Source organism: Hippopotamus amphibius, chromosome 17 (genome assembly GCF_030028045.1).
Source record: "Hippopotamus amphibius kiboko isolate mHipAmp2 chromosome 17, mHipAmp2.hap2, whole genome shotgun sequence".
Taxonomy (NCBI): Eukaryota; Metazoa; Chordata; class Mammalia; order Artiodactyla; family Hippopotamidae; genus Hippopotamus; species Hippopotamus amphibius.
This window is the reverse complement of record NC_080202.1, coordinates 55,520,435-55,545,327: the sequence shown is the minus strand read 5'-3', so window position 1 is coordinate 55,545,327 and position 24,893 is coordinate 55,520,435. Positions and strand designations below refer to the sequence as shown.

The window sequence follows — 24,893 nt, the reverse complement described above, 5'->3', positions numbered from 1 at the left end:
CACTAGGACAGTGGACGAGAGCTCTCCTTGCCTGCTTTCTCTCCTGCTGCAGAACTATGACCACCCCCCCCCCACCCCCTAGCCCCCCACCACTCACAGTTGTCAGATCCTTTCCCTGCACATCCCTGGGAACGGGCTTGAGCGTGGGCGCTTCTGGGGTCCCTCGGCATCCCACCTCTTCTTCCGAGTGGCAGCAGCAGACCCCGAGAGCCTGCTCTGGCGGGATTGGCCGTAGGGTGCACTGCCCAGGCAGAGCCGGGCTTTCTCACCTGGGAAGTAGGTGTACAGTCCCAGGCAGCCTCATTTTGTGGCCAGAGAAAGAGGGACAGTGACCTTTTTGGAGAAAGGAGCTGGCCCAGGTAAGAGGCTGCCCTCTCAGTGCCCCCAATGCCCCCAACTCCACTCCCTGCCCCTCTGGTGCCCCCCCGTCCCCCCAGCTGTGGCCCTGCGGGGCACTCCACCCCCGGCTGCCTCTCTGAGCCTCGGCTGGTCAGTAGGGGGCAGTGGAGGCCTCAAGTCCTCCGAGAGGACTGGGCACAGCGGAGTTTTTACAGATCTGTCCCTGGAAAGTCTCTCCCGTCACACCTGCAGTGTCTTCCCTCCCTGCTAACATTTTTCCCGGGGTTGTCATGCTGGGTGGAGTTGGGGGCCCCCACCAGGCTGTGAACGAAGCAGAGCTGTGTTGACACAAACTCTGGTTGAACCCACATCCTCCCGCAGCCCAGCGGGAAGTGACCTTGTGGCAGGGCCGGTGGAGCCAGGACCCAGCTCTGCACGTGGAGGAGAAGGGTCCTGGTCCCTTGGAGCCTCCCGGGGAAGGCTCAGCCCAGGCCTGACGGACCGCTCCTTGGAATATTCCATCCACTTGACTAGGTGAGGCTGTGGACAGGTGTTAGGACTGCTGAGAAGCTAAGAAGCATCAGTCTTTCTGATTGAAAAACAATTTTATTGCGATTGAAAAAATTATGCCTCCTTATGACAAAAATAATTTACTTAGAAAACAGAAATAATTTACTTAGAAAACTGTAAAGAAGATGACTGATAATAATTGCATTCTGCAGAAATAAGCACTGTTCATATTTGGATGTTTTCTTCCAGTCTTTTCCCTACGCATACGCTTTTTATTTGGCTACGTGGGGTCTTTGTTGCCGCGCGTGGGCTTTCTCTAGTTGCGGCCGAGCAGGGGCTACTCTTCTGCACGGGCTTCTCACGCGGTGGCTTCTCTTGTTGTGGAGCACGGGCTCTAGGTGCGCGGGCTTCAGTAGTTGCAGCACGAGGGCTCAGTAGTTGCAGCACGAGGGCTCTAGAGCACAGGCTCAGTAGTTGTGGTGCACAAGCTTAATTGCTTCATGGCTTGTTGGATCTTCCAGGACCAGGGATTGAACCTGTGTCCCCTGCATTGGCAGGTGGATTCTTAACCACTGCGCCACCAGGGAAGTCCCCCTACACATATACTTAGTACAATATCTTTTTTTTTTTAAAGAACAAAAGTGGGATCTGACGTTTCTCCCTGCCATTGTCAAGAGAGCCGCTCACTGGGAGATTTTCCTCACTCTTGCCCTGAGCCTTGCCTCATAACGGGGTGGGGATAAATTGCCCTGGGAGGGTATGGACAGTAAAGAACCATCTCGTGGCTGGTGGGACTTAGAAGCAGGCTGGGGAGTTTCTGCAGAGGGTGGACCCCGGCCCAGGACGGGGAGCAGGGAGGGGGCCCCTAGGGTGCTTTCTCTTTTTATTCCATGGGGTTATCTGTGAGGTGGTGTGAGCGACAGTGTGGCCCGTGCCTGGCCCCCAACCCTGGGCCACGGCCTTTCTTGGCAGCATGACTTGGCCAAGGTGCTTTGTTCCCCTCTGTAAAATGGGCTAATAGAGACATCCATTCGAGAGACGGCATGAGAAACGAGCTCACTCATACCCGCAAAGGGCTTAGGGCGGGCCTGACATCACCACCACCATCATAGGAAATGGTACTTCACTGTGTTCTGTCCTCGTCCCTGTTGCTCTCCTCCGTGATCAGGCTCTCATTCATTTGTTCATTCATTCGTTCACCTGTTGAGGCCTCTCCTGTGTCAGGCCTGGAGCTGAGGATGATGCTCTGCTCCTGGCCCCTGGGGTGTTTGAGTGGGATACGAGGATCTTGGAGATGGGGGCCACCGAGCTGCCCCACTGCCCCTCCTCGGGGGAACCCTGGAAAGCTGGAGGGAGCCAGCTCTATCCCTTCTCGCTGTGTGACCTAGGCCAAGTTGCTTAGCTCCTCTGTGCCCGTTTCCGAACCTATGAAAGGAAGAGAGCCATAGGGAGGCTTGAATGGGGCTGCTGTGAGGACCTAAGGGGTCTGCGTGTGAGGCTCTAGGAACAGGGCCTGCACTTAGCGAGCACCCGCTCAGTGTCAGCTTTGGTTGTCGCTCCCATTCTGAGAATGTTCTTGGGTCTCAGGACACTGACAACCATGGTTGGAATGCTGTTTCTGGGAGCTGTCGAGCGCGAACTCCGTGGCTGCAGGAACAGTTACTGACTAGGGAGGCCAGCTGCCCTGGAGTCCCCTCTTCCAGGAGCGTCTGTCCTTCTCCGCTTGAGCAGGGGGCAGTGGGGGTTGGGGGGGCGGTGTCTGGACAGCCCTTTGCAGGAGTCTGGTCATGTCCTGCTCTGAGGGCCAGGGCCTTCCCGCCCTCGCCGCTCTGGCCCGCTGTGCTTGCAGCTGCTCTGACAGGAGGCTTTGGCTTCGAGGAATAGAAACCCCAACTCAGAGTGGCCTGAGTTCCAAGGAGAATTTGCTCGGAGAAGTCCAGAGCCTGGACAGCCCAAGGCTGCTGTGGAGGGCCCCGCGTTCGGCCACCTTCCGTGTGGCTTTGTTACCGGCTGGTCCCCACGGTCACAGACGCTGCTGCACTTGCTGACACAGCCGCATTCAGAGGAAGGAGAGCCCCCTTCCTGTGGGCCTTGTCCGCAAGCCGGGCAACCTTTCCCTCAACCCCCGGGTGCCCTCCCTCAGCCCAGACCGTAGGCTGAGCCCCAGCCTGATGGCTCCTGCCCCGAAGCACGTGTCTCCGGGCAGCACAGTGAGGAGAGTAAACCCCTGAAACAGAGTAGGGTCGGCCGGGCAAGGTGGGGCCGGAGGAGGGAGAGACCGCGTGTCTGCTGTGGCCGCTATGCCTCGGCAGAGGGAGCAGGGATGAGGCCCCTTGATCAGCTGGGGTCCGAGTAGAGATGGTACCGTCACAGCCGGTCCTTCTCGATGAGGTGTGTGCAGCCACCGTGAGCAATGAGCCAGGCCCCATCCGCCACCCCAGGCTGAGACGAGGATGGGCCACGCCAGGAGCAGCAGCCACGGCCCCCCGGCACCGACCGGCTGGCTTTCTTGGGGGAGGGAGGTTGCTCAGGCTGGAGCCGGACCTCTGAGCGACATCCAGCTGTCCCAGGGACAGGCTGTAGCTAGTGAAAGGCTGGGACAAATCTGCAGAGGAAGGGGGCGCGCTGCCCCTCTGCACACCTTCCCTGCGGGGTGGGTGGGAGGGAACCCCGCTCTTTCCCAGCCCCCACCCTGCCCCCCAGGGGCCTTCGTGTGCCTCTCGGCTTCCTTCCCTGCCCCCTCCCTGCGCTCCGCACAGGCGTATGGTACCAATTAGGGCCTTCCGCCCCCTGCTCCGCGGACGGCCAGAGCCGCGCTTGTGTGGGGCCTCCCCGACCAGCGGGGTGGGGGTTCCCCAGCACACAGCGCTCATCTGCTGGGTTTAAAAACGGATTGTGTGTGTGTGCGTGTGCGTGTGCGTGTGTGTGTGTGGGGGGGTGGGGTGCAGGAGAAGTACTAAGCTGCAGCCCATCTGTGTGTGTCTGTTTCTCACTTTTCCCACTTGTTGAAGGGCCCTTGGCTTGGTGTTTGCAGGCCGAGCTCCCCGTGCTTGCGGGGAGAGGCAGGCCCCTTCCCCCTCCTCCATCCGGGCTGTTCCTCTTTGGCCTGCTTCCTATAGAAGCTTCCCTAGAACAGGGCCGGGCAGAGTGGTGGCAGGATGAGCTCGGGCCCTGCGCTGCAGCTCCGGCCGCTGTGTAGCCGGGGCCCCCCAACATTTCACCCACTTGGGCCGCGTTCACCCTGTTCTTCCGGCAGGGCTGCTGGGAGCATTGCTGGAAGGAGGGGCAGAAGAGGACAGGGAACGGGCAACGTAAAGGGAGCGGTGTGGTGGGCAGGGTGGCAGGGCCCCATCGGCCTTTGGGGAGACCCTCCACGGCTGCGGGCAGTTCCGTGCCGGCCTGGGTTACTCAGGGAGCCTCAAGGCCAAGGCATCCTGGGTCTCTGCACCCACCCCCGCGGGCCCCCCTCCCCCCCCAGGTAAAGACTGGTTGGGAGGAGGGTGTGTAAGGCATGGTGTGATGAAGGAGGAGGAACGGTTTAATCTCGAATGTGGACTTGGGGCAGGCCTGGGGCCTCTGTGATGGTTAGTTCAGGAAGGGGGTGGGTAAGTGGGAACCACGGCTGGGCTCCAGCTATGCCACTGTCAGCAGAGGGACTAGAGGACAGGAGGGTGGCAGGGGACCAGGGGTGCTCGCCCTCCACTCTCCAGGGCCTCAGGTTGCCAGGGCCGGCCAGGCCCCCGATGACCATGACAGCAGTGGTCAGTGACCAGGGCTTCCTGTGGAATCTGCAGGGCTCTTTATTTAATCCTCCCATCAGCCCTGTGAAGTACATTCTGTCTTTTTTTTTTTTTAAGAACTTTTATTGAAATACAGTTAACATACAATAAACTGCATATATTTGGAGTGTACAATTTGGTCTCCCAATCTCCCAATTCATTCCCCCCCAACCCTCCCCGCTTCCCCCACTTGGGTCCATTCTGTCTTTATTCTCATTTCAGGTGAGTAACCCAGGGCACAGACAGGTGAAACAACCTGCCCAAGGCCACACCGCTAGCGGACGTGGCAGAGGAGGGTTTGGAATCAGAAAGCCTGACTCCAGAGCCCTTAAACCTCTTCGGACCTCTGTTCACTCCCTCTCGTGTCTGAGGCCCAGAGAGGGCTGGTGACTTGGCCAGGGTCACACAGTGTGTTGGAGGCAAAATTGGAGTCATGTCTCCCAGGCCCCGGTGCTGCGGTCTTTCTTTGAGCCGGTGCCTGTTCGGAGGCGGAATGACCCACCCATCCTTGGGGTGTGGCCGGAGGTGCCCGCGGTGGCTGGCCTGCACAGCCCAGTCTCCCACACTTCGTTCCAGAAAGACATTAACACAGGATGGGGCGGCTGGGGGAGACGACGCCTTCCGTTACCGTCTGCGGATGCCTTTGCGTCTCACAGCTCTTCACCTCTTGCGTTTGTTGTGTGAGTTTTGCAAGCAGCGCCGTGGGTGTCTGAGCCCTGCCTCTGTGTCATCAGCGAGGCGCTGACCTCTCCGGGCTTCCTTTTTTCCACCTGCAAAATTGTGTGCTGTCTACCTCGTACAGGGTAAAAGCAGACCAGCCCTCTCCCAACAGAGGGTGGGTTCTCTTAGCCTTGACCGCGTGTGCTTTCATGGAGGGGGAGTGGGGCGGGGGGGCGGCCTCTGCCGCCCACGCTGGCCTCCTCAGCTTGGTGGCCGCGGGGTCTACCGGGCCGGCTGTCCTCCCGCCCTGCCGGCCTGGATGGGGAGGATGCCTGCAGGAAGTGAAGGAGTTAACAGTGGATCCCGTGTCCCTGGCTCCCTCTCCAGCTTTCCCAGGGAAAGGGCAGGAACGGGGTGGCCTCCTCTTCAGAGGAAGGGGTGGGCGGGGGTCGCGAGGAGAGCTAGCTCCTCTGCACAGGCACCTCCAGCCACCCTGCATGTTCAGTTCCACCGACGTCTGCCGACCAGCTGCTCAGAGTGAACCCAGAAGGGAGGGTTTCCAATAAGCAAAGAGGATGGAGAGAATGTGGGACTCATTACTGGAGTTTGGCAACGCAAAGAGCCTCACTTTCTCCCCTGAGATGGGATGGGGGCAGGGTCCTCCAGGAGTCGGAGGCCCCTGGCGGAGGCAGGGGGTGGGAGTGTGAGGCCAGAGTCCCTTCCCTTGCCCCACAGCTGAGCTCCGGGGCCCCTGCTTCCCTTAGCCCGTGGCTCGCCCTTCCCCTGAGAACTGCAGGCTGGAATCACGTTCTGCTTTCCTCCACTTCCCTCCCGCCCGGCTGGAGAGAATGGCGTGGCCCCTTTGGCCCCTGCCACCTACGGCCTCCTGTTTGGCTGCACTGGCCTCTCTCCATGGAGGCTGGGGCGGGCGTGGGCAGAAGCCACTTCCCGGCAGCCAGGCCAGGTCCTGGGAGCAAATGGAGGCAGCCAACGCCCCTGCAGGGAGAACGTCCTGGTGTTGGGAGGACACCAGGGGAAAAGCCAGGGGACCGCTACGGCGGACGTGGCATAAAGAACGTCCCCAAGCATGCCTTAGGCAGGGGGCGCCCCTGGGTTCTGGCAGCTTTGTCTGGGGTTGGTGAGCTGGTTTCTGTTCTCTGTGGGTGCAGGAGGCAGTGTGTCCAGGTACAATTCAAGGGATCCCCTGACCCCGATCCCACAGTTTATGGAGGAGGAAATGAGAGGCCCAGAGAGGCAGAGTCATTTCCCCAAGGCTACACAGCCCGGCACCCCTCCCCCATGCCTCCCCATGTGGCAGCTACTGTGATACTGTGATTGGGGCCACTCGGCCTGTCCAGCGTGGACGCCTGATGCCGTGGTGGGTGGAAAGCAAGACCCCCGGGAGCACAGAGAGGCCTGTGGTTTGGCCTGGTTCCCGGGAGCAGAACACTGACCCCTCACCCACATCCCCCACCCCACACCCCCAGGACCTCTCTGCCGAGAAGCCCGAGTGACCCGGGCTAGGGACTCCTAAATTCATCTCACTGGACACGAGCCTGCCTGAAGGGGACCAGTTCTCTCCGGAGGAGGAATGGGTATCTCTGTGCTCGAGAGGGTCCCACCGTGAGCGGGAGGAGCTTGGCATCCAGGGAGCCTGCGAGGGGTGGAGGACTGCACCGGCCTGTGGTTCTGGTGAGGGAGGAGGCCACGGACAAGCTGGCTGCCACCATCGCTGTGGCCCTGGCCTGTCACCCTTCTGGGGCGGCCAAGCACCGCACTGGGGGAGCCCAGGTGAACCCCAGTATTGTCCTGGAAGAGTCATTGGTCCGGAGTCGAGGGTGGAATTTCTGGGGAGGATGTTCTGCAGCCCCCTGGCCTCTTTTAGGTACATCATCCCATTTTACAGATGCGGATAACTGGGTCCCTCAGCTACTAAGGGGGGGGACCAGGATTTGAACCCAAGCAGGCAGCCTGCTGGGCCGGCGATCCTACCCTGTGTCTCCCCTCAGGACCTGGGTGAGTGGGGTCAGCAGAATCATGATGCCCAGATGCCTGTGTCCTAATCTCCGGAACGTGTGACGACGCCAGGTCACTAGGCAGGGGGGAATCAAGGTTGCTGATCCGCTGGCCTTAAAGTAGGGAGGTTATTCTGGATAATCCGCACAGCCCCTGTGTAATCACAGGGGTGCTTAGAAGTGCAGGAAGGAGGCAGGCGAGGCAGCATCAGGGATGGGCTGTGGGAGAGATGCCACTGGCCACGCCGGCTGGGAAGATGCTGGGAGGGCCAGGAGCTAAGGAATGCAGCGGCCTTTAGTAGCTGGAACAGGCGGGGAAAGGGATTCCTTCTCGGAGCCTCCAGAGGGAACCAGCCTTTGGTTTTAGTGAACCTGTGTCGGACTTCTGACGCCCAGAACTGTACGATGACGAACCTATGTTGTTCTGAGTTACCGAGTCATGGTGATTTGTTGCAGCAGCAACAGGAAGCAGATACAGTTAGGAAGTGGTGATCCTCTTCTGGAAGAATTCAGGAGGAATTCCCTCTGTATGCGGAGCCTTGGCAGATTCTGGGCTCCCCCTAGATGCTCCCAGCCCTGGAAAAAAGCCTCCTTTTTGTGGCTTTTCCCCCCCAGACTTAGAATTCTGTAGCTGCAAGAGACTCCAGGGTTCATCTGCTTGGTTTGCAAGTGAGGAAACGGAGGCCCAGAGAAGTGAGCCTGCATGGCCAGGGCGTGCCTGGTGGTGGTGGAAGGTTAGCAGGTGTGGACTGCCAGGGCGCAAAGCGGATTGGCCTTGGGGGGCGGTGGAGGGGAGCTGGAGGAGCAGCAGCTGCAGCATCTTCCAGGTGCCCCTGCCTTGCAGCCCTGGGAGACCCCGGGGGCCAGAGGATGCCCTAGCTTGGCAGCCGAGACCTGAAATAAGAGGTGGGAAAGTGCCAGGTGTCCGGCGTGGGGTGGAGGCCTCCTCTGCAGGTGCCGTCAGGCTGCCCAGGGCTCCCGGAGACCTTGGTGGGTCAGATTGCAAGCCCCGCCTTTCCCCATCCGCATCCGTGGCCAGCAGCTTGCAAGAGTTAGGCTCCTGCCTCTGGCCATGGAATAGTCATTTTCTGAGCTTCGTAGGGACCAGGTGAGCAAATCTCTGCCCCCTGACCACTGTGATCATCCTATCCCAGGATCTGGAAGAACAGCCTGGATGAGGCTTCATGACGGTTTTCCAGCCTCATCACTTGCCCCTCCACAGCTCACACCTCTCCTGGCATCCTGAACGGCTCCCCTGTTCAGATTCTCTAAGAACAGTGCAGTGTCCTCAGGTGCTGCTGGGCCTTGCTAAGTGTGGCCAGATCCCATGCTTTGCATCTCCTCCCTGAGGCTGGGACCTGAGCCGGCAGGGCCTCTGTCTGTCAGCCTCATCCCCATCCCCGTACCTGACAGGATGCCCGCACGCACTACACGTGCGCGGGATGAAGGGGTGATCAGACAGGTTGTGAAAGCATCCAGTTCCCACTTCTGACTGGTACATCATGATACGATATGTGTGGCATTTCACATTTTGAATATACGTTTTTGTGTGTGTGAAAGATCGGATTGGTTTTATTACGAGAGTCGTGAGTCAGGCAGCATCCCCTTCAGCAGCTAGACAGGAGCTCCCTTGAATGTACTTAAAATTTTTTTTTTTTATTTTGAAATAATCTTAGACTCACCAGAAATTGCAAAAGAAATAGGAGAGACTTCCTGTGTACCCTTCACCAGCTTCTCCCCAGTGACATATCACAGTAAATATCAGAACCAGGAAGATGACGGTGTACAAGAATGTTAAGTGAGCTACAGACTTTACTCAGGTTTCACTGGTTTTACAGGCGCCCTCCTTTTGGGGCATATGGTTCTTTGAAATTTTATCACGTGCATAGATTCGTACAATCACCCACCGCAATCAGGAGACAGAAATGTTCCGTCACCAGTGAGGGTTTTGCCTGGTTTTGAACTTTATCTAAATGTTACCATACAGTATACTTTTATCTTGGGCTTCTTTCACTGAATCTTATGTTTGCCACGTTTATTCCTTTTTTGTTTGTTTGTTTTTTAAGTGTGCTTTTAAAAGAGAAATTTCCCAAAAGATCTTTCGTATCCACCGTTAAGGTTTTGAAAACACAGATATGTGAAACTCATCACTAATCCAAACTCTTCATGTCCTTCCAGTCTCTGCTGGTTCCTTCCCTGCGCTTCCGCCGGGGAGCTGGCAGGTGTGCTGTGTTCCTGCAGGCTGTCTTCCCCACTCCCACGCCCGAGGAGGCACCGAGAAGAGGCAGGGAGGCATCTTTATGCGGCATCTGCTTGGGTGCCAGGCTCAATGCCCGTCTGTACATACGCCATCTCTTTCCTTTTCCTCCTTCTTGAATTCTGGTGAGGAAAGAACCCCCTTCCTCCTTCAGCAGAAGAGAAAATCACTCCCAAGAGATAAAGAAATTTACCGAGTCACTCGGCTGATAGTGGTGGAGTCAGGTTTGAACACCCATCCTTCTGACCTCAAAGCCTGGGTTTCCCGGATGAAATGGGAACTTGGGTGGCTGGGACCGCAGGCCAAGCCTGGATTGCTTGTAAACGGGACCGCTGGCCCCTGGGCAGGGAGGGTCTGGCACAAGGGGAAGCCCAGGATTGTGGGGCGAGCTGGGAAGGGTCAGTGTCCCCCGTCTGAGTAAACAGCCGGAGGTCATGTGCCCCCCGCTTCACAGCCTTGAATTTCCTGAGCTTCCAGTTCTGGGAGGAGAGAAAGGAGGAGAGGAAAGAGCTGGGCTGGGCTGGTTTGGGCCCAATTCCCAATTAAACAAGCTGCTTAGTTTCCCATGAGTGGTGGTTTTACCTGCCCCAGGGTCTTTGCTAAAGGGCAGAGGGGTTTCAGGCGCCCTCATTAAAAGTGCGTCTGGGGCTGACAAACCTCATATCAGGCGCCCTAAGCAGCTGTAAAAGCTCTCAGCCCTCACTCCTGAGCCTGAGCCTGAGGCTTCCGCCCTGGAGGGGAAAACAAGGCTTCCTGGGCTGGGGTGTTTTCTGCCAGGTCATGAAAACAGGCCCAGAATCCCCGGTTCCCCTTGATTAGAAGCTTCATGTGGCTTTCAAAGCACTTTGACATGGTTAGTTCAAACCACCCTCCCCAAAACCCCACAAGGGAGGGCAGGAAGTTTGAGGCCCCTCCTCGCCAGCAGCCAAATAGCAGGTGGGTTCATTGCTCTCGGTCTCAGGTGGGTAAACGGAGGCTCAGGGAGGTGATGCCTCATCTCTGGGGTCACCTGGCCAGTTAGCCACACACAGGCGCAGGGCTTTGCTTCCCCAGTGCCTGCAAAGATTGCTTGCGTTATAAAAAAAATTAAAACATGCAGTGTCTCAGTGGACGCCTGGGTGCCTCTGTCTAGCCTGACAAGCAGACATTTGCTAGTCCTGTTTCCTTCCTCTCACCAGACATGACCTGCATACGTGTTTATCTATTTATCGTTCCCCTGTTTACCTTAGAACTTTTGCTACACAGCTCAAAACGACATAACCAGGAGCGTGTTCTGGATAGGCTGCCTTCTGCTGCTTACTTTTTCTATTTGTGGGTTGAGGTCACCTGCACCAGTGCCTGTAGCTCTGGCCTGTGCCTTTTCTCTGCCAAATGGTATTCAACAGGCAGATACACTATAGCTTTCCATACTCCCCTCGATGGACATTTGGGTGGTTTTTAATTCCTTTTTTGCCTTTGTAAACAATGCTGCTCTCACCATTCTTGTGTCCCCTGGTCATTTAGGAATTTGGACTTAAAAAATCTTATTCCAAGACCTGTGGCTACCCCAGGTAAGCTACCCTCTCTGTGGGACTATTTTCCACTCCCAGCCCTCCCTGACCTGTGTCCAGAGAGGCTGGATTGGTCTGATGTCTGGCCTAAAGCAAGAGCAGAGAGCTGATGGGCTTTTAAGTCTAAACCAATGTTTCCCAAACTGTATTCTCTGTGGGCTTATTGATAGGCATTAGAGAGGCAAAGGGGTTCCACAGTCCAATAAATTTGGGAAATAAAGACTTTCAACTTTTAAAAAAACTCACATTGTAGAATTTAATTCAAAAATATATTGAAATGGATTTGTAAATATCCAAAAGAAGGATGGTAGAGGGCACCAATTGCCAAATTTATTCGACTAAGGAAAGCTTTTGGGATGGGAGCATCCTGTAGGGCAGGTTGTCCTGCTTTAACAGACTTTGAGAAACAGGGGTTGAAAATGCTGGGTGTTGGGTGGGGAGGGTGCCAGTCTGCAGTGAAGAGGGTTTTTTCTGGGTGGATGTTGAGGAGGGAAAACTTTTACTTTACCCTGTTAGGTTCAGTCTTTGGGGGGTCTGCAAATTAAACTGACAAGAGCCACATTAGCCGGAGAAAAGACAGACTTAAGCAGGTAAATAAGGGAGTTCACCAAAGACTGTGACTCAAAGGAACTTTAGAATTTGGGGCTTATATACAGACCTTCTTCACAGGGAAGGGGAGGGGGAGAAGAGCACTTACTGGAAAGCAAAGGACTCCGGAAAGATAAATGGGACCTTAGGAGGAGAGATGGGAGACAGGATAGTTTTGTGACAGTATCTGTATAGGATAGGATGGTTTTGCGTGCAGGCTTCTCGTCTGCTGTGATAGAGTCAATCTTCCCAGGTTGTTCAGAGGAGAGAATCGATGACAATGGAGTTCTTCTGGAAGGCTCTGCTTTTAGGCAGATAAGATTTAAGGAACTCGAATGCCTTCTGTCCCAAATCACATGCCGCAGTAGTGTATCCTGGACCCCTTTCTAGGTGTCCTTTTGTCCCAGCCAGGCAGTGGGCAGTGTGGAGACCCTTAATAAAAAGGCCAAGCCTTGCCCACTGAATTAACGGGGGCCCCACTGGCCCGGGCCCCTAGCTGTGGGAACTGCCGACCCTCACACCCCCACCCCACTCACCCGCTGTGTGTCTCTTGGGCACACCCAGCTCTAAAATGTTATCAAGATCTGATCACACCTCAGGGGTGTGTATGTGTCCGTCCGTCCTAACCGGTAGTTCTCAACCTGGCCTGCCCCCTGGAGTCCCCCGAGAACTTTTAAAAATTACCGACCCCTAGATTAGCTAAATCAGAATCGCTGGGGTGGGGCCCCGGGCATCCTATTTCCTAGAAGCTTCCCTTAGCATGCTAATATGCCACCGGGCTTGAGAACCTCTTTGCAGAAGCCAAATACCCTCCCTTTTCTGCTTGTTTGTCCCCTACCCCCGTTTCAGAGCCTCAGTCCCTCCTCTAAATACCAAACTGTGAATTGTTTGACTCAAAAATTTACCACCTAAGCTGCTAAGCTTCTGTTTTGGTCCTTATTTCTGTGAAGGGTAAGGCAGTCCAGAGCGTCGCATGTAACGCCAGCCTGGAGCGCCCCCACCTGGCGGTCCTCCCTCCTGACACTCCCGGAGAGAGCTCACAGGGCGATAGACACACTGGGTTTCTGTTTGAAATCAGTGCAGGATCTGATGGTGTTGTTGGTTCAGGACTCTGGGAGGAGGATGGGGTGGTGGGGTTGGAAGTGTGCCTGGGGCAACTGCTCAGCTACATAGTCTCTATCACACCAGAATAATAGAGTCTCTGCCAATTAGAGTTAAGGTATCATCAGATAATTTTTGACACATTGTTGATTTAATGATAGCTTTTCAGGAGGAAAAAGAAATGTGTATTAAAGATGCCTGCAAGGGGAAGATGCAACCTGACAGTGGGAGTGGGAGGAGTGCTTCTTAGAAAGGAGGAAATGGGGCCTTCCTGCCTCCGAGTTCCACAAATATTTAAGGGGCCACAAATATTTAAGGGGCCGCTACCTAGGAGCCCAGGAGGAGGTGAGTAAGTCAGCCAGGCAAGTGCTCCATGTCAGGATGCGAGGCGGGGAAACGTGAAAGGGCGCAGGGGGCGGTCACATCTCATGGAGAAACATCCGGAGGGCTTCCTGGAAGTGGTGACTTCTAACAGGGGAGTTTAGGTGGGGTTTGGGAGACTACGGGGCCTGGGTGAAGAGCATAGGGTCCTTAGAACACAGCATGCCTGGAGATGTGGCTGGGCGGGAAGGCGGTCAGGACTAGAGGCGTCAGTCGGGGGGTCGTGGCTGAAGCTGATGATGGATGTAAGGCCAGCCTCTCCTCTCCCCGCATCTCAGAGGAGACCCCCGTGTGCTTCTAAACCCCTGTCTTGGGGGATGAGGAGATGAAGGCTGCTGGGAGACGTGCCCTTCTAAATTAGGGGTGGTTAGTACACGCCATGTGCTGAGCCCAAGGTCGGAAGGGGCAGAGGAACTGGAGGTTGGCTGGGAGGATTGGTTTTAATGGTGAAATGGGCAGAAGCCAGGTAGCAAAGGTTAAGAAGTGAGCAGGTGGTGGGAAGGTGGAAGTTGCAACGTGGACCAAGTGTTAAGAGGTTGGGTTGTTCAGAGGGGAAGAAAGCAAGCCTCCAGTTGGAGGAGGGAGCTGGGCCAAAAGATGTGGGCTGGCCCTGTTTTTGAGATGAGGGGCAGCCTGAACTTTCTCCTAGGTTGAGTTGAGCAGGAACTGGAAAAAAGAAAGATGTCAACCCCGTGTGACAAGCAGCCCCTGCAAGCATTCCTCTGCTGCAGAGAGAAACTGCAGGCGGGGGCCCTCCCTTCCCTGTGCTTGCCAGAGCCTTTGCTCTGGGACTTTGGGGGTCCCCCCCACCGCCAGGGACAGTGGGGTTTTGTGTGTGCACCAGCACCTCTCTGAGGTCTGCCTGCCTCTAGGCACATGGGCTCCCCACCTCCCGCCCCTGGGGGCATGTGGCTGTGTGTGCTCCCGGCCCACTTCAGCCCCCGGACCCACCCTTCCAACCTGCCCAGCCCTTCCCCTGTCCTCCTGTGGGGGGAGCCCAGCCACCTGCCCGCAGAGGAGAGGGCAGGATGTTTTTCTTGGCGTTTCACAGGAAGCATCTGCTGTATCCCATGGGGGTTTGCCCCCGGGGTGGGTTGGAAGGGAGTTGGCAGGAGGGCCGAGCTTTGTGCTTACCACCAGGCTTTGGGCTTGGCAGGAGGAATGTTCAGGACCTGGGAACTGGGGTGGGGGCGGTGTGTGTGCGCCTTTGCACGTGCATGTGTGTGCGTGAGAGAGGGAGGGAGGGAGGACGCTGTGTAACCACTTCCTTCTCTTCCGCGGCTCTGCTGTTGCATGCTAGAGCAACCGTCTGGGGCATCACATGAGTGCCCCTGCCCTGCAGGGCGGGTGACTCCCCCAGAGGCTGCTGTACTCTTCACCCGGTTGGCCCAGCTGGAGGTGGGAGCCCCAACTGTTCCTCTGTGGCTTCCAGAGTAGGACCCTGCTGCAGGACAGCTGATTGGTGCTGCCGCCCCTGGCGACCCTTCTGTTGGGGGTTCCCCAGGGGCGGATGGTGGGCTCTGTTCATGGGCAGGTGGAGACGGCCCACAGCATCCTTGTTGAGGACACCGTGGCGCCCCTCCTCCACTGCACATCAGCTGGTGTCCAGCGAGGGGGGCTTTCTTAGCTTCGTGGAGGTGAGACCAACTTCCTCCCCCAAAACCCGACTTACACCCCATCGGGTCTGGGAAGGGTCTGGCTCACGGATGCCTGGCCTGAAGGAAGTTCCCTGCAGCTCTGAGTGTTTGTTTCTTCATCCTAACTTACACGGGTCGAGTTCCAGACTTTGGGGCTGTATGAGTTTCCTGTGGCTGCTGTAACAAATTACCACACATTCAGTGGCTTAAAACAACAGAAATTTATTCTCTTACAGTTCTGGGGGTCAGAAGTCTGAAATCAGGGTCACTGGGCTTAAGTCAAGGTGTCGGCAGGGCTGGTTCGGTCTGGAAGCTCCAGAGGAGGCGCCATCCTCGCTTCCTCCAGCTTCTGGTGGCTGCTGGCTTTCCTTGGCTTGTTGGCCACATCACCCCACTCTCTGTCTCCATCATCACGTGGTCATCCTCTCTATATTCTTCACGTTTCCCTCTGAGTCCCTCTTGTAAGGACCCTTGTGATGACGTTTGGGGCCACCCAAATAATCGGGATAATATTGCATCTTGCAGTTCTTCGTCACCTCTGCAGGGTCCATCCTGCCGTGTAAGGCAGCACTCACAGGTTCCAGGAAGAGGGGGCATGATTCAGTCTCCCATAGGGCTCCTGTTTTGTCTCAGGGCCCTTCTGGGTTGTTTGTTTGTTTGTTTGTTTGTTTTTGGCTGCCTTGGGTCTTTGTCGCTGTGCACTGGTTTTCTCTAGTTGTGGAAAGTGGGGGCTACTCTTTGTTGCGGTGCACAGGCTTCTCACTGACGTGGCTTCTCGTTGCAGAGCACAGGCTATAGGTGCATGGGCTTTAGCAGTTGTGGCACGCAGGCTCAGTAGTTGTGGCACACGGGCTTCGTTGCTCCGCGGCATGTGGGATGTTCTCAAATCAGGGATCAAACCCGTGTCCCGTGCATTGGCAGGTGGATTCTCAATCACTGTGCCACCAGGGAAGTCCCAGGGCCCTCTGGTTTTAAGGTACAAGACAGGAAATCAAACTGGCTCAAGGGAAAGTAAGGACACGTTACATTCTTTTTTCTTTCATTTACCATGAACAGGTTCACATTGTGGTGCAACCATCACCACTACCTAGTTCCAGAACACTTTCATCACCTCAGAAGGAAACCCCGTATCCATGAAGCAGTCGCTCCCCAGCCACGCCTGCCCCTGCTTTGGCAACCACTGCTTTCTGTCTCTGTAGATTGTTTTTTAATTAGTGTAATTCTGTGCAACTTTGAAGTAAATAAACAGAAGCATGTTGAGGTACTTGTCGGCTGCAGGGGAGGTCAGTGCCTGGATGCCTCGGAGCAGGAGGCAGGGGTTCCTGGCTCCATGCTGCTGGGTAGTTCCAACAGCCCAGCTCACTCTTGAACTGCTACTTTTGAGTCAGGGGTGTATCCCGGCCCAAGCATCCGTGAGCCAGGTAGGCGAGGGAACCCCAGAAAGGGATGGGTTGGCAGTTGCAGGAACTGACATCTTTGGAACGATCTGATGACGCTTAGCACACATCTGGCAAAGTGATTTCTTAGGAGAAACTCTGCTCTTTCTGATGGTGGAATCTGAGAGATGTTCCCATACGTCCCCAGAAAGGGGACACTGAGATGTAGGGCTCAGTGGCCTCAACAGTATCTCACAGGAGAGCTGTGCGGTCCAGGACAGTAGCCACTGGCCCCGTGTGGCTGTTGACCACTTGAAATGTGACCAGTCCAAATCGAGAGGTGCTGTACGTATACAACACATGCTGGATTTTGGTACGGAGAAAGAAAAAAGAGTGTAAATATCTCAAAAGTTTTTGTGTTGATTACATGTTGGGTTGATAATATTTTAGCTATTTTAGGTTAAGTAAAACGCATTAAAATTAACGTCACCTGTTTCTTCTTACTGTGGATACTAGAAACTTTAAAATCATGTATGTGGCTGGCCCGTCTGTGGACGGCCTTGCACTTCTGCCAGAGGATTGGATGGGCAGCTGCGCAGGCGTCAGGCCGCGCTCTCTAGATGCCGAGTGTGTGCTGAGTGGCACTGGACTCTGAGTGGTGCGGGGGGGCAGAGGTTCTGTGTTGCAAGAGCCCCTGGGATGGGGTGGGGAGGTGTGTCAGGCACAGGGATTCCCTCTCTTGTGCTCTGGGAGCCCCATGGGTGACAAGTGAGGGAAAGTTACAAGGGGAGCTTGTCTTGTTTACAAAGCACCCAGGTCGCCTCCTGGGCCAGAGATCTGGGGGTTAGGGGGAGACGGCGGGCAGGGGCAGGGAAAGGGGTGGGCTTGGAGAGCAGCTGGTTGGCGCCCAGAAAGGGGTGGTGGGCCCTGGGAGTGGATTCTGGGGCCAGAAAGCTGGGGGGACAAGGAGAGGTGAGAAGGAGGCTTGAGGGGAGCGCTGGGGGGAGGAGGCTGCCAGGGCAAGGGCAGAGCAGAGGCTCTGTGTTAATTAACCTTGAGGCCTGACCTGTCCTCCTTTGTTGCTGGTTCCTGGAGCTGCTTTTGAGGGCCCAGCCAAGTGGGCGGCGGTGTCAGGATTCTTGCAGTTGGAGTTGATTACGCCTATTTTATAGATGGGGAAGGTCCAGGCCAGCAGATGGGCCAAAGCTAGTTCCAGTGAAGAGGCCTCCATCTGGTTTTGACTCTGAGGCCCATGTCTGGGATCCACCATGGCCTCCCTCCCGCTGAGATGCAAACGAGGGCTCCGGACACGCATCCTGCCTACGGACACTCCCCCATCTCTGGCCAAGTGCCTGGAGACCACGGCAGCAGCTCTGCATGGCCACTCCACGTGGGGGTGGGGAGGGGTGTGGGACACAGGCCCCTGAAGCCTTTGTGGCAAACCCCTAGACCTCAGAGGCCGATGGGGGGCAAGTCGGCTGTCAGGGGTGGGAGTAGCCACGGCTGGGGAGAGCTGGCTGCTGAGGGGCATGGTGGTGGACGTGGTCAGCCTGCCCGTGTGGCTGGTGGGGGGGGGGGAGGGGGTCCTGCCCACCAACCATGCAGGGGGGATCTGGGAATGGGAAACCTTGGGTGTGGCCTGGCCCACGAGGGTGGGGCTGGAGGGCTTCCTCCAGGAGGGAGGAGGATGGATGGGCGGCTGTCACTGCCCCTAAAACAGCCCTCCCAGGGGTCACTCACGCTCTTTTGCACTTGAACCAACCACTCCCTGCCCCAGGAAGACCCCCACACCAGCCCCCAGGAGCTGTCTCCTCCCGTGGGAGTCCCCTGAGCCAAGTCGCCCCGCCTGTGCCTGGGAGTGACTCACTCCCTCGGGGTCAGAGGTCGTGGCACAGGATGGATCTGGCCGGTCCCAGCGTCCAGGCCCACCCCCAACAGGGTCACTCCCAAGCTCCCTCCTCTGGGGACCACCTAGCCCATCCCCTGAGGGGGTCTCAGCTCTTCCCAGGGGCCTGCAGGGAGGGGAGAGAGGAGGAGACTCAGTGACTCATTCCCAGGCCCTTTGGGGCTGGAGGGGCTGGAGCAGGATCGGGGAATCGGGAATCAGGGAGTCAGAGGCTTCAGGAAGAGGAACGAGCTCAGGGTGAGCTGGCCACCCCCTCTGCCTCCCCAGCCCCTGCCCGGTCCTCTCCTCTCCCTTCCGGGGTCATTTCCGCCACCGCACACACAGCAGGGCTGGCTGTGCTCCCACCCCCAGCTGCCGGGAAGCCCGGACCTCCTGGGGAGGGCGGCCTGTCATCCGAGCTGCCCAGGGTCAGGACCAGGTGAGGGTGCACCTGGCAAAGGGGGAGTGAGGGCGGGGCGGCAGGGAGAGAGGGTGCCTGCGGGCAGCGTCAGCGTCTTGGCATCGCCCTGCACTCCACCCCGGCGGGAGGACGGGCTGGGGAAGAAGGGCCGCCCGGCCGGCTGTCCAGGTGAGTCTCTTTCCCAGACCTCTTTCCCAGGGATCACTTTCCTTTTCTGGGTGACTCAGGCTGGCTTGAGACCTGGGCTCCTTGGCGTTCCTTAGGCACAGATAACGCACCCGGGGTGGGGGTGGTTGCCGGAGGGCGCCCCTTCTCTCCGCCTGCCCCCCCCGCCCCCCACGCCCTGCCCCCTCTGCAGGGAGGCCGTGGCGGTCCCTCCCTACCTCTGCCCGCGCTCTGGGAGGCTCCTTGTTCCTCGGCCACAAAGCCCCTTTGATCCTCTGCTCGGCTCCGAGCCATGTGACCCGGTGGGCGGGCCGCGCTCTCAGGCGGCCAGCGCAGCCCGACTCAGCTGCTGGGTGAGTCCTCGCTCCCTTTGTTCCCTCCAGCCTCGCACCGCTTGCAGGGGGCCCTCAGGTGGCCCGGCCGCCGGGCAGCTCCCCCCGAGGGCCGGGCGGGACGGGCGCCTCCCCGGGGCCCGCGGGCTCGGCCCCCCGGCCGCCAGGACAGCCCCCCGGGCCCCAGGAGCGGGGCGGCGGGAGCTCGGTCTCCACGCGGGGCCCAGATTTTCGGCCGCGGAGCAGAAGAGAAGGGCTTTGTGTTGCCACAGCCGTGTCTTTGTAAATATTTGGCCGGCTCCCCGAGTGGTTAAGTCCTCCCCCGGCCAGGAGTTTCTTGGAGCCCATTTCCCTTTCGCCAGGGACTTCCCTGACTTCCAGGAGGGCAGGAGGACATGTGGACTGGCCACCGCTGCCTCTTAAAATCGTCCCGTCCAGATCGTCAGCCGTTAGGGGTAGGCGGCTCCGAGGACCGCCTGGAGATGAGTTTCAACCGACACTAGAAATGCCGGCATCAGAGATCTCGTGGCCGGCATGGCGATCTGGGGAGTTTCTACTGCAGCTCGTCTGGATTCCTGGGGGGTGTTTGGGATGCGTGCAGTTTGGGATGCGTGCAGTGTTTCTGGGAGCTCGCTGGGAGAGGGGCGTGGGGGGTGGCGGGGTGCGGGGCTGGAATGCATGTGCTTTGTTGGAGGATGGAGCGAGAGGGCGTCCGCCACGCCACACCACGCCACGCCACGCCACGCCATGCCGAGGAGTGGGGGTGGCGACACGGCTTCTTGGGGACGTGCCTTCCCGGGGACGTGCCTTCCCAGGGGGCTTCCGGCCCAGCCGAGAAGTTGGGAGAACCCCCAGGCTCAAATCCCACAGCCAGCCCAGCGTGTCACCCCAGGCACCCACGCTGGGGGGCCGAGGTGCTTCACAGGCAGTACCATCTGCTCTGAGACTTCATCCCAAATGTCCCCTGGGGGTTGACTCAGCTTCCAGGCTGCTGCCTCTCATCCTTGTCTCTGCCGTGAAATCTGCTGGCATTTTTGTCAGAGGCTTGGGGAAGCATCTCTGCTCACCAAAGAGAAGTTTGAAATTCCTTTCCCGGAGAAAAATGTGCCCCCAGGCAGCAGTCCATACAGCGGGTTTCTGGTCCATACAGTGGGTTTCTGGCAGTGAGGACAGCACCCTACTTGGAATTCAGGTTGGGTCCCGCTTGGAAAAACCTGTTGGGAGGAGGGAGAAAAAGACCCTCTTTGCTCATAATTGTGTGTGCTTTCCCCACATCATTCATTGCTGTTTTGCCTTGAAACTTAGGGCCTTCATGGGTGTTTACATAAATGTCGCTTCTCTTTGGCAACCTGGGGGCTCCTTTTCAGGAAATAGAAAGAAGAACAAGTTTGTTTAACCGCTTGGGGCCGAGGAGCCAGCATCCACATGAGGCCTCTTTGAAAAGGGGGGATTCCCACCTCTTTCCCCTCGGGCCTTCTCTGGGTTAAGACGTGCTGGGGAAGGTGGCTGACCTCTCTTTATGCCCCTCCTGGGGAGACCTGCGTGATCGCTGACCCTCGCCCACCCCTCCTGGGATCATTTCTGGGTTGTGGCACCTGCGGTGCTATCGGGTCCCCTGCTTTGGGTCTGCATTTCCGCCAGGTTTTGCTCCTCGTGGCCAGCACTGCGATGGGGGTGACGGCCGGCTCACCTGGCGCGTGGGGAGGACCAGGGCGCCAGGCATTCTGAGATGGAGGAGACAGAGCTCTGTTCTCATGGGAAGGGGGCAGCCACAAGGCAGAACACAGCCAGCCCAAGCCTTGTGGGGCCCATGGTCCTTCCCTGAGTGCCGGGCCCGCTGTCCCAGGCCTCGAGGATGGGGTTCACGAGGGCTTTTACCGCAGAAGCCCTGAACCCATTAGGGCAACCAGGGCCCCTGGGCAGACTTGCCTCCCCAATCCCTCCCTGGTCCCCAGCCACTGTGCCCTCCCCACTTCCTGTTGTGTCACCAGCAGCCTGCGCTGCTCTTGTCACATAGGGCGGCTCTGCAGGAAAGAGGTTTCCTAGGCGCTGAGATGCATTCAGCGGAAGGAGAGCCCCCCACCAGCCTGGCGCAGCGCCGGCTTCCAGCCGGGTCAGAGATGGTGTCAAAGGTCTCAAGGCTGTTTTAGGAAGCCGGTCAGCCCCTACACGGTTCACTCTTGGGCCAGCTTTCCCATACTGCCAGCGGCTCTGGGCTCCCTCCCTCTCCCACGGGCCGGGTGTGTAGGGAGGAGGACTTCATTTTAGCGTGTGAAGCTGAGGCCAGGTGCTTGCTGGCCACCCGGAGTCCCTGGCCAGGATCCTCTGCAGGGATGCTCAGTCTTCTACACCTGCTGTTCCCGCCCATCCCTCTCCTCGGCCCCCCTCCCCCCAACCTCCGCTTAGGCCGCTGATGCCACTGGGCTTCAGAAAGATGCAGGGTTGGATATGGCCTGGCACTGAGGATCCTAGGGGTCCAGCTTCCCACAGGAGGGGAGTCTTGGGGAAGATGCTTCCAGTAGAAGTCATAGCCCTTGGCTGGGACTCCCTTCCCAGACTTCTGCCTCCCAGCACCAGGCTTTGGTTTGTTAATTGAGTGCCAGCCCGGTTCCTGGGACAGGTAGGGACCTGTTCTCAGAAGCTCGGTGGAGCCTTCTGACGCCTTCCCAGGAACGCTCCTGGGTGGCGGCTGGGCACAGTCAGCTCCTCGGGCGAGCCTGTTGGATGAGCAGGCTGGGGGCCAGCGACGGTGCAGGTCTGATCGCAGCCAGAAGGGTGCCTGGCCCCACCTGGTGAGCCCTCCAGCCTGCCTACCTCCCGGCGGGCTCACCAGGAGCCCCGTATGGGGCTGCCAGAGCAGCAGGGGGAACATCTGGGCCTGGGGTGTGGGTGGGTGGGGGGGCAGGGTTCAAACCTGCCACTCCCTTCTCTGTTATTACCACTGAGGGCGGGTGGAGAAGGGCTTCATCCCGGGAGGCCCAGGGAGCTCTGATTCCGGCTCTGCAGGGGCCTGAACTGCCACCTGTCCTCGCCTGGGCTCACCGGTCCACCTTCAGAGCAGAGTTAATAATCAGCTCTCGGGAGCTGCTTCACCCCACCCACCTGTCTGGGGAGCCGGGCTGGGCCTTGGTTTGGGGGGAGGGGACAGCTCAGCTCACAGGGCCTGAAAGATAAAGATGAACCCGTTTTCCCTCTGCCGGGCTGTTCCAGCGTAAATGCGATGTGTAAACCCTTTAATCTGGGTTCAGTAGCTGGATCATCGCAGAAGCGCCCAATGTCTTGTCGCTCTCCTGAAGCCGGGGGTGGAGGAGCACCCTCTGCGAGATGTCAGCTCCTGAGCACCCAAGCCACCCTCAGAAGCTCCAGGTTGGGGTTCAGTCGCCGACACTGACCCCCACAAGGCCTCTGGGAAGGAGGTCCACCCACCTCGGTGGCCCCCCTCCCTCTGTTCCTGTGTGCCTGGCGTGCAGCACCCACTTCCAGGGCCGTGTCTCCCAGAGGGGACGCCAGCCCCCGTCCTGCTCTGCGCGTGCCAGGCACTGAGTGCCCAGTGGCCTGCGGTCACTCCGTCGGCATTGGAAGAGCATCCTTGCTGGTGTCCCCGGTGGAATGTGCCTGCACCTCCTCCTGCCTCCCAGATCCTTATCTCTTATCTCCCAGGCCTGTCACCAGGCCCCTGACAGCAGATAAGGTTTTCCTTTCCTGGGAGCAGGAAAGTGAGTTTCCCCCCTGCGCGGAGGACATTCCACGCCAGGTGGGGCCGTCTGCGTCCTGTCTGTGTGTCTTTCCCTGGACTGTGCACTGGTGCTGGCTTGTGTTCTCTGTTCTTGGTGGCAGCCTGGGTGCCCAGGTGCTTGCTCAGTTGCTGTCGCAGTGGAAGCTTGAGCAGCCCCACGTGATACTGCGTTTCATCTTTTATCCAAATACTCTGTGGTTTCTGCGAGACACGCTCGAGAGAGCCTTGTGAGAACAGACATTTGTTCTGCTCTCTTCACACGAGCTCTCCTTGGAGCCTTTCTTTCTTTCTATTTTTTTTTTTTTTTTTAAGAAAATGGACGAAAGAGCAGCATTTCTTCGGTGATTTTGATACATTTTCCTGGGGCAGGGGACTGGACCAGATAATCCCAGGCTTGCCCCCACGCTCTGGTGCTGACGGAGCTGTAGGGGAGTGAGGACAGGGTCCCAGCCTTTTGTTCCTCGTCTGCCCGGGACAGAGGAAGGGCTGCCCGTTGCCGGGGTCAGTTGTGGGCCCTGGAGATGAGTGGTGGATGGACAGCAGCCTCGTGGGGGCCAGTGGGGGCCAGGGGTGGGCAGAGAGTGCGGAGAGCAGTGGAGGGGCTGTCGCAGCCCCCCGAGGGGGAACGGGAGGACGATGGCAGCCTCTTGGCCTCACTCACCTGCCCCTGGCCCTGCGGTGATGGAGGGCACACAGTGGAGGCACCTGGGCCACTTTGCAAACTGCACGCTCTGCTGCTGTCACTCTGGTCACCCTGGTGGCTTTGTAGTCAGCCTGCCAGGCCCGGAGCCCCATGCCCGGCGCTGCCCTCCAACCACGGTTTACTCTGGACCGGGTGCCTGGGGCCCCCAGTCTTCAAGTCAAGGAGTTTCATTGAAGCGACCTTTGTCACCAGCTGGTGGGGCTGCCTCCCTCCCTCCCCACGTGACGGAGGTGGGAACCGAGGCGGAGGTGAATGGTGGGTCAGGATGTGTCCATGGCAAAACGTTATCCTCCCAGACTTGTCCTCGTGGGGAAAAGAACATGTTTTACCAGGCTTTTGTTTTCCGTTGGTTTAAGTGCAATTGTTTAAAAAGTGGGTGAACAGAGGGATCTCCATCGTGTCACCCGCTGCCTGTGAGGTGCTGAGGACAGGTGGGAAGGGGCCTCTCCGTCGTCTCTGGGCTCTGGTCGCTTGCCGTCCACCCCGCCTCCACGGCCACCTGTGGGGCTGAAGTGCTGAGAGGAGCGCGGTGGGTCAGGGCAGAGGAGGGGGTCCAGGAGGTGTGGGGCAGCGTGTCCAGGTGGTGGTGGTGGGAGGGCAGATGGGGCAGCTGCTCCTCACATCGCTCACCTCCGTCAGGGCCACCCCCACACAGCACCCCCTCAGCAGATGCCTGCTTCCTGCTTCCTGTTTGCTTGGCACAAAGCTGCTCAGCTGTCCTTTTCCATCCTTCCAAAGTCTTGGCTGCCTCCCCAGCCTCCTCCAGGGCTCTCTGTGGAACTGGACGGCCCAGTCCCATCTCCCTGAGGTTCCTGGGACCCCCGCTGGTGGGCCAACAGCCATCTCTGTCCCCATCCACTCATTCACTTCCTCCTGCATTCATCCACTCAGCAATCCGGAGCTGAAGAGGAGCCCCTGTGCTTGGGGGCCAGGCCCCTCGTGGCTGCGGAGGGGTGGACGGGTGACCTGTGTGCACCTCAGTGTCTGCATTGTCTGCTGCCGGTTCATTGGGTTGCGGGGAGACGTGTGAGTCGGGGATGGGGTGGGTTGGTCCTCGGGTTTTGTGGGGTGGGTGGAGGTGAGGAAAACCCCCCTCCGTGGGTGCCCCCTGAGCTGGCTCCTCCCTGGGCTCCTCCCCAGCTCCCTGTGGGGCTCTCCAAGGAAGGCTGGGGGGTAAAGAGCTGATTCACACCCCGGAGCGCCAGAGACCCGAGCGCTAAAGTTATAATTAAACCTTGAACAGCCCAGAGGCCTGTCTCCCTCTGGGGCCTGTGCCAACCCTGTAAAAGTGGGGCTGAACTGAATTCTCTCTCGTTGTGGCTTGTTTGGCATCCTTAGGGTTTGAGATGAGGCGGGAGAGGATTGGGCCTCTAACAGATGTGAGGTGGGTCCTACCGAGAGGGCTCAGGAAGTCCGGCAGCACCCGCCCCGCCCCCAGCAGCCCCAGCTCCCTCCATC

At 58.1% G+C, this 24,893-nt stretch overlaps 1 protein-coding gene across 9 annotated transcripts in view; it reads left to right on the top strand.

The window, feature by feature from the left end:
- Nucleotides 1-24,893, top strand: part of SEPTIN9 (septin 9) — a 165,795-nt gene that overhangs the window by 107,916 nt on the left and 32,986 nt on the right. The window contains exon 1 of one of the 9 annotated variants that reach the window (XM_057714712.1): nucleotides 18,587-18,667. The exons of 7 other annotated variants lie outside the window; for them this stretch is intronic. The gene's annotated coding sequence lies outside the window, so the exon portion shown is untranslated. Of the gene's footprint in view, nucleotides 1-18,586; nucleotides 18,668-18,954; nucleotides 19,018-24,893 lie in introns of those variants that run through there. One more of the 9 variants, XM_057714710.1, reaches the window with a different exon arrangement.